The 17929-nt window shown below is 36.9% G+C and overlaps 1 protein-coding gene across 3 annotated transcripts in view; it reads left to right on the forward strand.

Annotated features, from left to right (window-relative positions):
• The window catches only part of CCDC92 (coiled-coil domain containing 92), a 50228-nt gene that overhangs the window by 14004 nt on the left and 18295 nt on the right, over window positions 1-17929 (forward strand). Inside the window, exon 1 of one of the 3 annotated variants that reach the window (XM_051972649.1) lies at window positions 5980-6110. The exons of the other annotated variants lie outside the window; for them this stretch is intronic. The gene's annotated coding sequence lies outside the window, so the exon portion shown is untranslated. Of the gene's footprint in view, window positions 1-5979; window positions 6111-17929 lie in introns of those variants that run through there. 3 annotated transcript variants of the gene reach the window in all.

Below are 17929 nucleotides of genomic sequence, written 5' to 3' on the forward strand. Positions count from 1 at the left end.
ACAATTCAGGCAAGCTGGCTACCTGGTTGTCCTTCACACATGTTGTTCTATTTCCCATCTTTGGGCCATTGTTCAGGTTGCTCCCTGTGCACCTAGAATGCATTCTATCCTCCCCTCCACCTCGTAGAACACTCAGGGAAGCCTTTCCCTAAAGCTAGACTCAAAAGGCACCTCTAACATGAGCTTTTCTTTCCTAATAATATACCCAGAAGTTGCTGCCTTCCTGAAAACCGTCATCTTGTATGTATTTTACTTACAAGTGTACACACTGTCTCCCTTGATGTAATGACAGCTGCTTAAAGGCAAGGAAGGACTGCTTTGGTTCAGTCTGTGTCCTCAGTGCTCAGCACAGAATCTAGAATATGGTTACCATTTAATGCATGTTTGGCTTATTGACTTCAAAGTCTGGTTTCAATCTCCCCCCTTCCATACTGAGAAGTTGTTATTCTCCTTTACATCCTCTACTGTCCAGCTAACCAAATCTTTGGGCCATTTGTCACATACCACTCCATCTCTCATTTCCTTCCTTCAAAACTCAGCTTTGCTGATCCTCCCCTTCTGGTGCCTTCCCAGTTACCTGTATTTGTTTTGTAGCTACATGTGTACATGCTGTTTCCACCAATGCTCTCTGCCAGAGGGACTGTTTCATTTCTATATCCCCTTTGTGTCCCCTGGAGCACAGGGCCTGCCATATGGTAAATACTTCAGAAGAAAAGAAATAAGACTTTTTGATTGAAAACGTATCCAAATGTACCTTCCCTTGTTCTTAGCCCCATGTCTGTGAGAAATTTATTTCTAAACCATATCCTCATTAAAACAAATCCAGCATTTGAGAGGGAAGAATTTGAGGGGGACTAAGAATGTGTAAAAAATACACCAATGGTTTTTAGCTACATTGAGGAAAAGAAGAAGAATGCTAGGGTAGATGGAAGCCCAATAACTGACCAGGAAGAGAGTAGAGATACTCAGTTGTTACCTTATTTTTGTTTCCTCTCCCATAAAGCTATGTTTTGGAAAGTACTGAAAGAAATGGATAATAGGGAGATATGCATCCAGGCTAATTAAGGAAAAGCTGTAAGGCCATCTAGCTAGGCCCAGGTCAAAGCGGGGAAAATGAGTAGATTCAATCATTGAGCCACTACCAGTGACATATGAAAGACAAGGAAGTTCATTGGATAGGAACAGAGGAGGCATATATATGTATATATATATATATTTTTTAAATTAATTATTAACAAGTTATCAGTGAAAATATATTCACATTTAAATGTGTTCATTTATATCCTTCTTAAAAAATAAAGATCATGTTCTGTGTTTTCTTTTGAAACATGACGAAAATGAAAGTGTTTTGCAAGACTGTACACATATAATCTATATCAAATTGTCTTCCCAAGGCAAACAGTTGTTTGTTTGGAGGGGTTTACTTCACATTGGTTTAATATGAATAGAAGTTAGATTATGACATTGTCTGACAAAAGATTGAACAGTTTTGCTGATTGAAAGCCCTTAGGATACACACACACACACACACACACACACACACACACACACACAGCACAGATGAACTCTCTGGGAGAGAGGAAGAGAATTTGGATCTAAAAATTTAAAAAAACAAATGTTAACTATATCATATTGCTTACTGTCCTGGGGAGGGGTGAGAGAAGGAGAGAAAAAAATTTGGAACACAAAGGTTTACAAAAATGAATTTTGAAAACTATCTTAAAGCATATTTGGAAAAAATAAAATAATATTGAAGAAAAAATAAAAAAGGAAGTGATAATAAAAGTGATGGCATAGAAAATAAACATTGGAATCTTTAAAAAAATTCAAAAATAAATTATAACATAAAAGTTTAAAAATTTACCTATAATTGAAAAACATTTAAAAATTTTAAAATATTAAAAATCAGAGAGAAAAATAAAAACCATGTGAAAGACAGAATTGTGGAGAATAAGAGAAATATTACAGGAGTGGAGAATGCCTGATATTGTCCCAAAATAAAAAAAAAGAAAGAAAGAAAGAAAGAAAAGAATGAGGTTTGCAAACGATAGACCGGTAAGATTGTCTTCAATTCTCAAATGTATTATTAAAAAAATGTTTAGTGTTCATATAGAAGAGAACAGAATGATCCCAGGAAGCCAGTAGGAGTAATAGGTCAGGGGAGTACTGTAGATATGCTTTGCTGGGATTTTAGCAAAGCATTTAAAAGAAGTCTCTCATGCTGTTCTCTTGGGACAGATGAGAGATGTGCTATGTTAGTGAATTTAAAGAGCATTCATTCCTGATTGAATGCTTACACACAAAGACTCATCACTGAGTTCAATGTTAACTTTAAGGAATCTCAGAACTGAATAACCTCAAGGATCTGTGCTTGACCCTCATCAGGTTTCATTTTTTTTTTTTTTTGTCAGTGATGTGAACAAAGGCGTAGTTTGTTTTATCATCAAATTTGCAAGTCATACAAACTCAGAGGAATAGCCAACACATTGGATGACATTTCTTCTTGTTCAGCAGTTTCATTCTGACTCTTCATGATTCCATTTGGAATTTTCTTGGCAAAGATATTGGAATGGTTTGCCATTTTCTTTTCCAGCTCATTTTACAGATGGGAGAACTGAGGCAAACTGGGTTAAATGACCTGCTCAGAGTCACACAGCAACAAGAAAGTATCTGAGGCCAGATATTTTCTTGGAAGAAATACTGCTATTTCCTTCTCCAGATCATTTTGCAGATAAAGAAATTGAGGTAAACAGGATTAAGGGACCTGCCCAGGGTCACAGAGCCAGTAAGTATCTGAAGTTGGATTTTAACTCAGATCTTCCTGATTTGAAGTCCCATTGCTGGCCCTTTGAGTGTCATCCACAAGAATCCAAAAATGTACTGACAGGCTAGAGCATTGGGCCAAATCTTTTTAAAAGTAATTTTTTTTCAGGCAACAAGTATTTTTAATTAACCTGCCCACTAAACAAATAAAAAAATACAACCCTGAATAAAGTCCTCAGTTCATAGCTCCATAATTCAGAAAAACAAATTCTCATTCTAGCCACATCCAAAAATGTACATCTCTTTTTGCATTTTCAGTTCCTCACCTTTCGGGGAGGTGGTCAATGACATATACTATTTTCACTCTTTTGATCTTGTGGCTAAAGTCCTTCAGATTTGTTTCGTTTCCTACAATACCCTTATATACATCATCCTCCTACTTCTCCTGACTATATCCTTGCTTAGTTCCTAGAGGTTGGGAAAAAGTTAGATTTAGAGTGAGAAAATCTTTCATTGAAATCTCCACCTATCAAATATTCATTAACTATGTCACCATTGACAGAAACACACATACACACACTCATGCCTCTGTAAACCTATCATGTTAACTATATGTGATGATATAATTTATATGCTATATATTTAATATTTGGATTGTTTAAAAAAAAAAAAAGGAGCACACTAGGTGACCAGTGGATAGAAGGCTAGGCCTGGAGTTAGGAAAACTTATCTTCCTAAATTCAAATCCAGCTTCAGATACTTTCTAGCTAAGTGACAAACACATCACTTAACCCTACTTGTCTTATTTCCTCATTTGTAAAATGAGCTGGAGAAGAAAATGGCAGTCAGTCTCTAATGTCGCCCATTTCATCATTTTTTATGGCACAGTAATTTTCTGTTACATTCATATACCATAATTTGTTTTGCCATTTCCCTTTTACAACAATCCTAGGAGGTAGGTTCCATTTTTACCATCCCTATTTTATAGATATGAAAACTGAGGCAGACTGAGGCAATGTGACTTGTCCAGGATCACACAGCTTAGAGATCACAGTGCTGTGGCTAAAGCAGCCATCATGTAAGGGACGGTGCCTGAGATCTTGTTCTTCCTCCAAATCAATACTTCTCTTCTGACTGGCTGACCATTAACTTATTTACCCAACTTGAAGAAACACTGAGATTTTCAAATGGAAAATCAATTGGCTGCAATCCAAGCTGTCACATCCAAGAATAGAACAGCACCAATCAAGGCGATCTGAACATACCAATGCTTTGGTTATTGTAATAACACCACCTAACATGGAAATCGCACTTTAAAGTTTGCAAAGGGCTTCTTTTATATAATCTCATTGAATCCTCACAACCTTAACCTGTAAGGTACATGTCATTATCCCCATTTTACAAATGAGGAAACTGAGGCTGAAAACAGTTACTGACTTCCATTCACACAGGCAGGTTGCAAACAAGATGGTGGCTGCTGATTCTCTCCTGACATTTCTAAAGGTCTTGAAGGATGGTTTTCTCATTCTCATGAGCCCTTTCCCCCACTGATTATCCTAAGCCAGCTAGACTTAGCTGTTAGGAATGAGTTTCACTAAGGTGGTCTAGGTGGTCTAGTCCCCAGCTTCTTAAATTGTGGGTCGCAACCCCATATGGGGTCTCATAACTAAATGTGGGGGTCAGGTAATTATGATTTGCTGTCAGTAAATGTTTGATTTTATATACTTTCATACCCAGAGTCATATAAACATTTTTAAGTTTAAGAAGTCTTTGGTCTAGTCAACTGCTCAATTATGTACATTTATTAAGTACCTACTATATGCCAGGCATTATGATGGCAGTTCAAAGAAAGGTAAAAACAGCCCCCTCAAAGATGTTCACAATCTAAACAGAGGGACAGCAAGCAAATCAGTTTGTACAAACAAGTTTTCAGAGGACTTTGGGGGGCTAGAAACAAAGTAGCCCTTCAGCAACCTTGGGCTTTACCCAAAAACACTTCTGTATTTTGGTTAGCTCATTTCTGATATACTTAAAAGTGTCCTATTTGATATAGAAATACAAAACATTGCCTGGAAAGGGCACCCACTCTTGAGTTCAAGGGCCAGCATAGTCAGTCACACTTGAGTCCATGTGATATAGCCCCCAAAGTGCTTTGGTTGGTGCCCCTTTCTGCTCCTCATGGAACCCTCACAAGTACCCATCAGTCAGAGGAGAGCTTTCTGTCAATCCAAGTCTGTCTTTCCTTCACGTGGCATGTCTAGTTTGCCCTCAGCCCGATAGATAAACCACATCATCCATTTCAGGAACGCTCCTACGACAGAATCCTCTGTTCCTTTCTACATTTGCAAAGTCTTTCCCTGATTGGGGGCTAGAATGAGGGGTGAGGGAAAAAAGAGGCTCGGCTCTCCTTCCTCCTGAGCCATCTTTTCTCAGGAGCTTTGTGAAGCGGCTGACCAGTCTCTAGGATGTGGACTCTAAACTGATACTTTCTCATAAAGTACAGCAGGTTTTTTCAGCCCAGTTCCAATAGCCTCCTGTGTTCAGATCCCTCTTTAAATTATGGAACCCCCTCTTACAAATGAATCATTAATTGGCACATTTATAAGTGAGGGATAGAAAGCTCTTTGGGGGAAAAATTCTTTCAGAGGGTTGAGTTCTGCAGGATACTCTGAGAAATCCTGAAACATGCAGAACGCAACTTTTACAATAAAATAAAACTTATGTCCTGCTTCTCCCTCTCCTTCTGCTCTTCCCATGCCAAGAAGGCTATAGGATGATGATCCTGCATACTTTTATTTTTGCCTCTCATTCTCCTGTCTTCATATGTTTCCCCTGAATTATTGCTGGCTCACAATGGCACATTCATCTAGGCACAAACGACACCAGTAAGACAACATAGAAATATTTTGTGGTAAGCAGTGTAGCAGCCGTGTCATCCACTTTGCATCCCTCCCATACATTTACCTTCATGAATGTTCTTAATCTGATGGAAGGGATCTATTCCTGGGTAAATGTTGGGCAGGGGATTTCTTTTCTCTTCCATGGGCTTTAATGAACTTAGTTTCAGAAGCAGGATTTTATGGTTCTGAGAGTTCTTTTGTCCCATGACACAATAAAGAATCATTGTGAGTGAAAAGAATTTATGGGTGTCAAACAATCTGAAATGCTATTAGCAAACGTGCTTTGTTTGGTCCTCTCAGCACACAAAATTCACAGAAAGAAAAGTATTAAAGAATTGAATGATCCATGTTGGGATCGTCATATCGTTAGAAAGGGCCAAGCATCTCTAGATGAACACTGAGGAGCTGTCCAAAAGTAATTCCTGAAAATGAAGATCTAGGAACATGGTAAATGATGTTTTAAAGTTTATGGTATTAAACATATTCATTTGAAACAGTTGAGGGTGGGAGAAGGATCTCTAAAGCAATTTCTTTCCCATGCTAAATATTTTGTGATCAAATTCCCGAATGTACAATGCTATTTGGACTGCTCTAGTAACTTTAAAGATAACCAGACCCACTTACATATAGTTTTACAACAATTAAAAATACAGAGGCCTTTAATGACCTACCCATGGTGACAAGGAAAGAAAGCCCCAAGTTTCCTCTCCATTGCAAGTGAGGGCACATTACAACAAGCTCTTTTTTCCCTTTCAGAACAATTACTTGACCTTCAGATACCTAGAGACTTTTAGCCGCTGTATTCCATTAAGTCTGAAGTGGAAATAGGAAATTTTACTTTTTAGGCCAGAAGATCCCAAAGAGCAAATGTGCCCCAAGAAGCATGTGTATGGCATCATCCATTAGTACACACCGTTCTCGCTCTTAAAGCCTACTCTCTCACTTGAGTGACTCAAAATAAATAAAAGAAGCCCCAATCCCATTAGTTAATATCAGTAGGGTGAAGTGTTTTTAAGGAAGGAATGCTAAAAATAACTTTAAAACAATGGAACATGTTAAATACATATGGTAACCTTCAAGTATGAGACTTCAGAAATTTTTCCTATTCTTGTAGAAGGAAAAAATAAAGTTTTATTTTATTCAGAAGTCCATAACTTCAGTTTCTCAACTGATAGTGAGTATAGAAATTTGTAACTTAACATAATCAATTAACTGCAGAACTTTAGGCACCCATATTTTAATTATTTTGATTTTTATCACTCCCTTCCATTAGAGGAAAGCCTCATTAGATATGGCTATTTATTTGCACATGGGGTGTGAAGCTCACAAAATCGTTGGTGTAGTGTACTCATTAGTAAGAAGAGAGCCTGTTATGTAGATGATTCTTATGGACAGTTTAAAACGTTTTGACTTCAATAAGTCAGTGCTAAGAGTGCTGAGCAGATAATTAATAGTAGGGTGACTCTAGGCAAGTCATTTAACCACTGTCTGCCTCAGTTTCTGAATGTGTGAGATGGGGATAAATCATAGCATCTACCTCCCAATACTGGTGTCAGGATCAAATGAGAACATATAAAGCTTTGTAAACTTTAAAGTGCTTTATAAATACTAGTTGTTATTATAATAATTATTAATATCAATAATCATAAAAACAAATCTAAAAAGAATTGCTAAACATCTTGAATAATATCAGAGATTTAAACAGGAAGAAGAGAGTGTTACCCTGGGGGTTGCTTCAGAAGGGGTTAGTGAATCATGGAGGATGCTACTTTCAAAGAGCAGGTGATGTAGTGAAGGCTCCATAGGTCTATATCCTATCTCCTTTCTTCCCCCAGAACCAGTCCTCTTCCACTTCTCTCCCCCAGTGAGGACTATAAATAGTAACAAAGAGTTATTATGAAAGGAACATGTCATCAAGACAAATCATGCTGATGCTCAGTACCAGTTCCTCATTTTCTGAGCCTGCCGTAAGACAAGAAATATTTCATGTCCATTCCTCTGAATAAGCCAGTCAGATTATTTAACTTCACTTTGATGGCACTAGAATGGTTTTTACATTATACCTCAACATATTTCTTTAAACTGTCTGCTTTTTTGGTTTGACTTGGAGACACAATGCCATGTTTACCTTTATTCCTTCCATAAAACAGGCTTTTTGTCCAAACTCCTTATCCCAAGGGTGACCTGTCCCTCTTGAGATAGTATGAGACAAAAAGGCTAGAGATGAAGTGTCTAGAAGGGAGAATGAAATCAACAGACCTATTTTAAAATTGTATCATGTCATATTAAAGTCCCTATAGATTCTCAACAGCGGGACTGAAGGATATGTATAGATAGCTGCCCTCTCCCCTGTTTTCTCTAATCATTTCTATGGCAATTTCAGTATTGCTCTGACTGGCAGCTCTCTTGAGATTATGTCCCCCTGGAGCAGGAGGAAATGGCTGTAATGTGGTCTGAATCATCACTGACAGCATTTGTGATTCTTGTAACAGATGAGGTCAGAAAATTACAGGAATGCTATTAGGAGGAAACAAGATTTTTTACTTTACCCATCACACCTATTATCTGAATTTTTGGCATTAATTGGAGCCATTCTTTTCATTGCTGTTGGTATAACCTCATAATAATGGTATAGCCTTGTAATAAATTATGACCAAAGAACTATACCAAAACTTATATCGTGGGGAATTCCCAGCTTTTTCAAGCTTCTTCTAACATAGGAACAATTTGCAACATGCCTCTTACCACCATACACAATAGAAATTGTACTATTAGTATCCATTGAGGAAATATATAATTACAAAAAGCTAATATCAATTCAGTAATACTTTTAAAAAAATTTTAATTATTTGTTTTTATCATGATGCTTTTAAATTTGTATATCTTATCACATTAGTATCTCTATACCTTTGAAAACCAATGAAACATCATTAACTTATTTGTGAATTCATATCTGGATTCTCAGATCCCTTGCAAAAACTACATTGTTCAGAGTCCTCAAGTTGTCCTAGAATATATTTCAGCATAGTATTTGTCTTTCAGGGAGACGTATAGAGGCAATCTTATGGAAAACATAGCTTTTTTTCTCTTGTTAGAGTTTTGCCTCTTTACTAACTAGAATACAGACTTGATTTGCTAAAGAACTTTCATTTTCTTGCCAAGGTCAAATCTTTTGCTCATTCTCTTTTCCCTCATCATTTTCTGCAAATTGTTCTCCAAATCAACCCCCTTTTCGCTTTAATCATTATTTTCTGGTTCCTTCCTTGATGCCTACAAGTTCACATATCTCTCCCAAAATTAATTAGGTCCTACTGTTCTCTCATACTATCATCCTGTATTTATCCTGCTTCGTACAGGGGAGGGCGAACGTCCACATTCATTTGCTTCTGGATAATGAATAATTCATTTCTCAGCCCTTTACAATCTGACTTTCAAACTCATGTGGACATGTATGGAATTCACTCTAGATTTGAAGAAAGTAGATTTCAAAAGATTCAGAGAAAAGACAGGATCTCAAGGACTAAAATTCTATAGAATAGGTAGTCTAGAAGGAATGGGAAATGCCCAAAAATGAAATTCTAAAGACACAAAGGAAATTTTTTTAATATAGAGAAAAAATGGGAGATGGATGAAGAATCCAATGTCTCATACAGGAAATTAATCAACCAACTTATATTCAAAAAAGGAATGTACAGAAGATGAACACAAGACCTGATATCAGGAAGTGAATAAAAGTATTGACATAATCCTATAGAAATGATATGAGGGGTCCCAAAATTCTGAATGAACTGAGGCTGGCAAAGATGGCTATGACAACAAAAAGAGTTTGGTGTGTCGGTCTTTTTAAAATCTATATTCAAAAAATGGGAGGCGCAGAGAAGAAACAGTATCTGTGCTAAGATAACTGCCGACAAGGAGGGAAGATCTATTTGATTTTTTTTTCTTCTATTTTTTTTCTGCTGAGGAGAATGACTTTTGTATGGGAAACTATAGCTAACAAGAAGTTGATACTTCAGACAAACAAACTGAAAAAATAACTGTTTGAATAATCTTTAAGATTTGCAGAGTTCTCTATAAATCTCTCATTTGATCCTCACAACAACCCCATTTTACAGATGAGGAAACTGAGGCAAGGACTATTAAAATGATTTGCCCTTGGTCATAGAGCTGAAGCCAGATTTGAATTCAGGTCTTCTAGTCCAGAGCTTACATAAAATAAGTGAGGAGATAGTAAAGAGTACCTAGTATTCTAGTATTTGGATGAGTCCAAATCACTAGAAATAAATAATATAATTGTAGAGAATTAAACAAATAAAGGGTGCCACAAAATCGGAGAAAGACAAATGTACTCATTTTCAAAAGAAGGAAGAGAATGGAACCTGAAAACTATAGACTAGCAAGCCTGACTTTGGTTCCTAAGAAGATTCCAAAACAGATCACTAAGAAATTGTTGTGAATATATAGAAAGGGAAGAGGTAATGCCATGAGACTTCATTACTCCAGCCTAACTTCATCTCCTTTTTTGATATGATTATTAAACAGTGGATGAGATTTAGCTATGTCATGGATTTTAACAAAGCCTCTGATGTTTCTCTCATACTGTTCTCCTAGAAAACATGAGGGCCTAAGGAATAAATAATAATTATGCAATCTATTGGATTTGGAGCAGGTTGGATGTCTAGACTCAAAAAGAAAAATTGTTTGTGGTTTCAGTTTGGTATGGCAGGAGTTCTTCAACTGAGTAACCCAGTTCTCTGGGCTTGGTTCTGTGATGATTTGATAAATACCTTGGATAAAACCATCGGTGGCTCTCCTGTCCCCTTTGTAAATGACACAACTTTGGGAGAGATAGCTAATAGCTTAGATAACAGAATCAGGATCAAAAAAATGGTGGACAGCCATTAAGTTGAATATAATGAGATTCATTAGTAGTTGTTTTCTCATTTCAGTCTTGTCTAATTCTTTGTGACCCCATTTGGTTTTCTTAGCAGAGATACTGAAGTAGTTTGCCATTTCCTTTTCTAGCTCATTTGACAAATGAGGAAACTTAGGCAAATGAGTTAAAGTGATGTGCCCAGAGTCACACAGTTAAGAAGTATCTGAGATCTTCCTGTATTAAATCTTCCTGATTTTAGGCTAGACTCAGCAGTCTATCCAATTCACCACCTCATTGCCCTTGAGATCCATTAGAATCGCATGTAAAATCTTATACTTGAGTTCAAAAAAAAAAATTCAGATACAAGAAGATAAGGCTTGGTTAGATAGCAGTTCTGAAAAGGATACAGGAATTTTCATGGTCAGCAAATTCATAAATTGACATTGAGAGGCATAGCAGGAAAATGCTCTTTTTTCTTTTTTCTTCTTTATTATAAGGTATGACCCTCTGAACAGAGGATGAGGGAGTGATATATTGGAAAATTTGAGAGAGATAAAAACAAAAAGCTATCAATAGAATTTTAAAATAGATTTTACTGATATCTTTTGTTTTTACATTGCCTAGATTTTCCCCAGGATTCCTCTCCCTTGTCCTTCCCAGAGAGTTATCCCAAAATAAAAAATTTTTAAGAAAAAAAAAATCAGTAAAACTGATCAAAATATATTATCCTGAATCTGTGGGCTCTTAACTCTGTAGTGGAGTGGGACAAGATGTTTTCTTACTTTTCTTCTTCAGGACTAAGTTGTTTTGGAGGGTTTTTTTGGATTTGTTTCCTATTTTGTCACTTGCATGTTTTGTAGGGTTGTTATAATTGATATAAAAAAAGCAAAAATTTTAAAGAAACAAAAAAGAGAAGCAAAAAGGAGGGATAAGATTCTGACAGTCTCACTACATACTTTGTCTTCATCACACTATCTATGGTTCCAAATCAGTCAGCCACCAAATATTTATGAAGTGACAATGATAAAATGAAGAGAGTCCAGGGATCCTCCTGCTTTATTTTAGTCCATATAAAATCCAAAGGAATTGGAGTTTTTTGGCCCAGAGAGGGGTTGGGGAGGATATAATGGGAATCTCCAAGTAATTGAAAGGCTGTTACTTGGTAGAAGAATTAATTAAATTAGGATCAAGGGATCAAAACACAATAGATTTTGAGATGAAAGAGACCATCTAGTCCTCCTTATTCAAATGAGAAAACTGAGTCTCAGAGAGGACAAGTAACTTGACCAGTGTCCTCCAAGTAGTAAGTGGCTTGTTTTTGGCTCTAGAGGACAAAATCAGGAGCTATAAGGAGAAGGTATGAAATGGCACTGTCAAGCTTAATGGCAGAGCAGATGTCTGAATAATTAGAGCTGTCCAAAAATAGAATAATTTTTGCAAGCTTACGATCTCAGGTACCCCAGTGGAAGCAGCAGGAGGTTATCCTTCCTGGAAGGTCTTCATTCCAAGAATAGATGACCACTCATTGGCTCTGTAACAGTGGAGGTTTCTTTTGAGTATGGGCAGGACTACATGGCCACCAGGGTCCTTCTTTTTCTCACATTCTGCAGTGCATCACTATTTCAAATTGTTCTTTCCAAATTACTTCTTTGCCCAAACTGACATCATTCTTTACCTTTGTGGCTGTCCGTCACAACTCCCCTGACTCTGGATCTCTCTCCTTTCTGGACCGGTCTTCTTGTTTGACCATTGCTTCTCAGTGTTGTTTGTTAGATCAAGGATTTGTAAATTTAGATATGACTCAGAAGTCATCTGATTCAACCCTCATATTTTACAGATGAGAAATTTGAAACTCAGAGATTTTAAATGACTCATTCAAGATTGTACAAATAGTAAGCGTCAGGATTTGAACTCATAACCCCTCATTCTAGATCAAATATTCTTGCCATTGCGCCACATAGATATCACATGCCTTTTTTTGTCAGTCAACAAGCATTTCCTATGTGCCTTAGGAAACTAAAGCAAACAGAGATTAAGTGATTTGTCCAGGATCATCCCTCTAATAAGTAGCTGAGGCTGGATTTGAATGCAGATCTTCCTGACACCAGTATTCTAACTATTTACCATAGCCGCCTCTCACTGCCTAGTTTCCTTAAGAAGCAAGCTTACAGTTTGAGAGAGACAACATCCAATAACTATATACATAGACCCTTCACTTATGTGCACTCCAAGACCATCCTCAGCTGATTTACTTTCTCTCTTTTCTCTCCCTCTTTGACTTCTTTTGTCTTCCATGGATTCGATTATCATTTCTACAGATTATGCTCAAGGAGGGGTGGGAGGTATGTAGCCTCATTCTCCTGTGTTCTGGCCCTACATCACTAATTAATTGTTAATTAGATATTTCAAAGTGGATCATAAATTGAGAATCAAAAGGCTCCTGATCTAAGCCTGCCATTATACAAATAAGGAGACGGAGACCCAGTGCACTGGAAAGACTGGGGCACACAGGGAGTAAATGTCTGAGCCATAATTCTAACCCTCTTCTTTCTGTTCCCAAGTCCAGTGCTTTGCCCTCTGTGCCATGCTTCCTGCCAATGGCTCACAAGCCTCTCAAAGTTAGCATATCCAAACTTTGAATTCATTATCTCTCCTCAGAAACCACCCCCTTTTCGGAAGTTCCCTATTCTTTTCAGTGGCAGAACCATCTTTTCAGACATTGAAAATTTGGTACTCATTCTTTTATACCAGCTCTCCTCTCCCCCATCCCACCTCTCTTCTCAGTTGCCAAGTCTTGTTTTTTTTACCTTCTCAAAATCTCTTGCATCTGTTCCCTTCTTTACTCAGTGATCCCACCATGCAGGTCCTTAGCATTTCTAGTCTCAAATAGTGCAATAGCCTCCTACCTGTCTCTTCTCCCATCCCATATGTTAGTGGTAACTGCCAAAAGGATCAATCAGCCTATCCCCAGCACTTCCACTCCTCTGGTGGGTTCTCATAGCCCTTTTCTGTACCTGAAATACTCTCTCTTCCCTTCCCCTCCTCAGTTTTCCTGGCTTCTCTCAGGTTCTAGCTAAAATCCAAGCCCTCCCTTTCATGCTAATGCCTTCTCCTGGTGATTACCTCCCATTCATCCTGTGTACTTCTTGTTGGTGTCTGGTTGTTACATATTGTGTCCCCCTTTAAACTGAATACCCTGAGATCAGAAATGGTCTCATGCCTTTCTATGGCAGGTGATGACATGATAGAGCCAGGAAGATATGAGTTCAAATCCAGTCTCAGACACTTGCTAAATACAAGGCCCTGGCAGAGGCCCTTGACCTGTCTTTACCTTTGTTTTCTCAGCCATAAAATTAGGCTAATATCAGCACCTGCCTCCCAAAGTTGTTGTGAGGAGAATATCTCCCTTGTTTGGGTTGTTTTTCTTTTAGAGGTACTTTGCACAGTCTCTGGCAAATAGTAGATGCTCTATAAATACTTATTCTCATCACCCATCTTGTTACATCAGTGCTTGGCATGATGCCTGGCACATAATAGGCACTTCCCCAAGACTAAATTGTGAAGTGCTGTATAGAGTTTCTTACACTAAGAAATGGTCAGAGGATATCAACAGCAATTTTCAGATGAAGAAATTAAAGCTATTTCTAGTCTTATGAAAAAATGCTCTAAATCGTTATTGATTAGGGAAATGCAAATTAAGACAGCTCTGAAGTATCACTGTACACTTCTCAAATTGACTAAGATGACAGGAAAAGATAATGACAAACGTTGGGGGGGATGTGGGAAAACTGGGACACTAATACATTGTTGGTGGAGTTGGGAACTGATCCAACCATTCTGGAGAGTGATTTGGAACTATACCCAAAGAGCCATCAAAGGTGCATATCCTTTGACCTAGCGGTGTCTCTATTAGGTCTGTACCCTAAAGAAATCATAAAAAAGGGGAAAAGACCCAGATGTGCAAAAGTGTTTGTAGCAGCCCTTTTTACTAACTGGAAACCGAGTGAATACCCATCTCTTGGGGAATGGCTAGATAAGTTATGGTATCTGAATGTTATGGAATATTATTGTCCTATAAGAAATGATCAGTGGGAAGATTTTCCAGAGGTCTGGAGAGATTTACATGAGCTGATGCTGAGTGAAGTGAGTAGAACCAAGAAAATATAGTACACAGCAACAATAAGATTATTTTTGTCGCTGCTGTTGTTTTCTTGCCTTTTTCCCCTTCCATTTTTTCCCCCTTTGTCATTTGGATTTTCTTATGCAGTGTAATAGATGTAGATATCTTTTCACATAGAGATTGTTTGCTGTCTAAGGGAGGGGAGAGAAAGGTGTGGGATGCAGAGTATTGCAGGGTTCAATATTGAGGACTATCTTTGCATGTATTTTGAAAATGGGAAGATATTAAAAAAAAAGAAAAGAAAAGAAAAGAAAAAAGCAAATAACCAAAAAATCTTCAAACAACCAATGAAGTATCAGGTCTGTGTCCAATTACACATGCACATGCATGCACAGGGAAAGAAAGGTGCATATATATACACACAGATTATTAGTATTATTGTTATTACTTGTAGTGGTGCTTAACACTTAAGAATTTATGCCCTATAAGAAAATATACTTATCCTGCATCTCTCTTCCTCACTTACATCTCCCTAAATCCCTAAGCAAACATTACAAATTATTTTTTTATTATAGCTTTTTATTTACAAGATATATGCATGAGTAATTTTTCAGCATTGACAATTGCAAAACCTTTTGTTCCAGCTTTTCCCTTCCTTCCCTCCCACTCTTTCCCCAAGATGGCAGGATGACTAATACAAAACATAACAAATTCTTAAAGCAACTCCCTATCCAGCTTCATTATCCACTTTCCTCTCAGTACCTCAGTCTCCTCATATGTAAAACAGGAATAACAATGTGGCCATCAACATATCCAACATATAAAGGACTGCTTGCCATCTAGGGGAGGGGGTGGAGAGAGGGAGGGAAAAAAAAATCGGAACAGAAATGAATGTCAATATAAAATATTAAATAAAAATTAAAAAAAAAATTTGTGGCCATCTCTGAGTGGTAGTAAAAAAAAAAAAAAACACTTCATGTTATAATAATGATTTTCAATGCTCTGAAAGTATAGAATGCCAAAAATAATAACATAGATAACCCTGTTGTTCTGGAGATAGATGAGTAAAGTCTGCAAGATCTATCTCAGCCTTCTTCCTCCAAGACGTTGTTCATTTTCTTGTCTTTTTAAAGTTTCAGCTTTGGTTCTTAAAATAACTGCCCTCAGCCCTCAAAAGAAAAATTGACCCAAATAAATCAAGCACAATCCCACTAGGAGCTGGAGTTGCTGCAAAGGCATTGGCAATGTCCTGGGATCCCACTTTAGGTCAACCCTGGCCAATTAGGTATCCTAGACTCCACTTTATATAGTAATTGAGCTACACAACTAAATTTATAATTTGCTCTAGCCATATCAAGATGACTTTAAGTTCAAAAGAAAATCAAAGTTATTTTTCTTTAAAAAATGTCTTTTATACATTTAGATCTAGAAATGAAGAAAGTATTGTATTAAATTAAAAATCTCCCAATTTGGATCTCCATGTGTTAATAACATGTAGGGCTGATGCCAGTTCTTTGGAACTTGGAGAATTGATGGCCTAATTAGCCTCTAGCTTTTAAAAAAAACTATTTTTCAAGTGTTAAAAGATGCTTTCAAAGTAAAAGGTAAGTTTTAATCTCCCTCAAGACACCATCTGAGTAGCTTTGTTCCACTTGTCTCTTTATTTAATTAAATCAAGGCCAAATCACTTGAGTTTTCTTGGTCTCAGTTTCTTCTTCTTTAAAATGGGAATGATAATAGTACCTAAGTCAAAAGGATGGTTGTATGGATTAAATGAGATGACTTCTAAAATGCTTTGCAAACTTTAGAACTGATGATGAAGCATCTGGATCTGCCTCCAGAGAAGGAACTGATAATGTTTGAATACACATTGAAGCATGCTCTTTTTCATTTTCTTTTTTTCATTCTTTTTCTCTTATTCAAGTCTTCTTATGCAAAATGACTAATATGGAAATGTTTTAAATGATTGCATGTGTATACCTACATCTGATTGTTTACTATCTCAGGGAAAGTGTAGGACAGGAAGGGAGAGCTAGAATTTGGAACTCTAAACTTTTAAAAATGTTCTTACTTGTTTTAATATGTAATGGGGAAAATAAAATATATTATTAAAATGAGTCAGAAAAAAATTACATATGCATTTTAGCTAATATTATTATTACTAATGTTAAGAGAGTGAGCAAATTATTTAATTTTATATTTTCTTCTCTAAAAGAATACTAACAAGCCTAATGGTATAATTTAAAGGTACCTCTGAGACTCTTGGAATATTTGGGAGCTTATTTAATTTCATATTTTCTTCCCTAAAAGAATACTAACAAGCCTAATGGCAAAATTTAAAGGTACCTCTGAGATACTTGGAATATTTGGGCGCCATCATTTGGTTTCAGAACCAAAGAGTTTGGATGAATTGTAATATCATGGCAGTAATAAACATTCTAATGTACAGCAAGTACATTTCATCCATTTATCTCTCCAACCGTGGGGAAAAAAAACATACCTTCCCATTTTAGCACAATTCTATATTATATTTGGCTTTGCCAAAACTTAGCCTAGATATTTCTGATTTCATTCATTGGGCAGATCTGCCAACTCTACCTATATAATATAGTAATTTCCTCTTAATTCCACTTCAAGTATCCAGGGGTCTGATCACATCCAAGACCTCAAATAACCCTGGAATCAAAATCCTCCAAAAATCATAAACTAAACCACCTCTATGATCCCGAATTCTAAAGTCCTTTTTTCTGAACATCTTCTGCTCACCATCCCAATTGAACTTAGGGAAATTTGTTTTGCTACCTTTCTAACTGGGCCTTTGAGGCCATTTTTTGTTCCTCCTTTCACCACCACTGCTAAAATGCTGTCCCCATAGTCATTGGTAACTCAAGGTATGTCTGGATGGGTGACCTTTTTTCTATCCTCATCTTCCATGCTCTTCATGCCAATTTTAGCATTAATAATCACATCATCATTCTAGGTGTCCTTAGCCATCTGACTGCTATTTCTGGCTCCTCCTCTTTCTTCCTCCCCTAAATGCAGACATCTCCTATGGCTCTATCTTGAATCCTCTCTCTTTTCCTCTATATTCTCTCCTATAGAGTCCTATAGGATCCACTGTTTGGCATATTATGGTTCCCAAGAAGCATTTCTTATTGATGAATATTTGAAGGCTTTTTGAATAAAACAATCAAATGTCTGCTAAATTTGAGTTGGAAATAACTCCAGTAGAACAGTACAAATTTCATTCAAGTAGGACCAGTTAGAAAC

The sequence above is a fragment of the Antechinus flavipes genome, chromosome 1, assembly GCF_016432865.1.
Source record: "Antechinus flavipes isolate AdamAnt ecotype Samford, QLD, Australia chromosome 1, AdamAnt_v2, whole genome shotgun sequence".
Classification (NCBI taxonomy): Eukaryota; Metazoa; Chordata; class Mammalia; order Dasyuromorphia; family Dasyuridae; genus Antechinus; species Antechinus flavipes.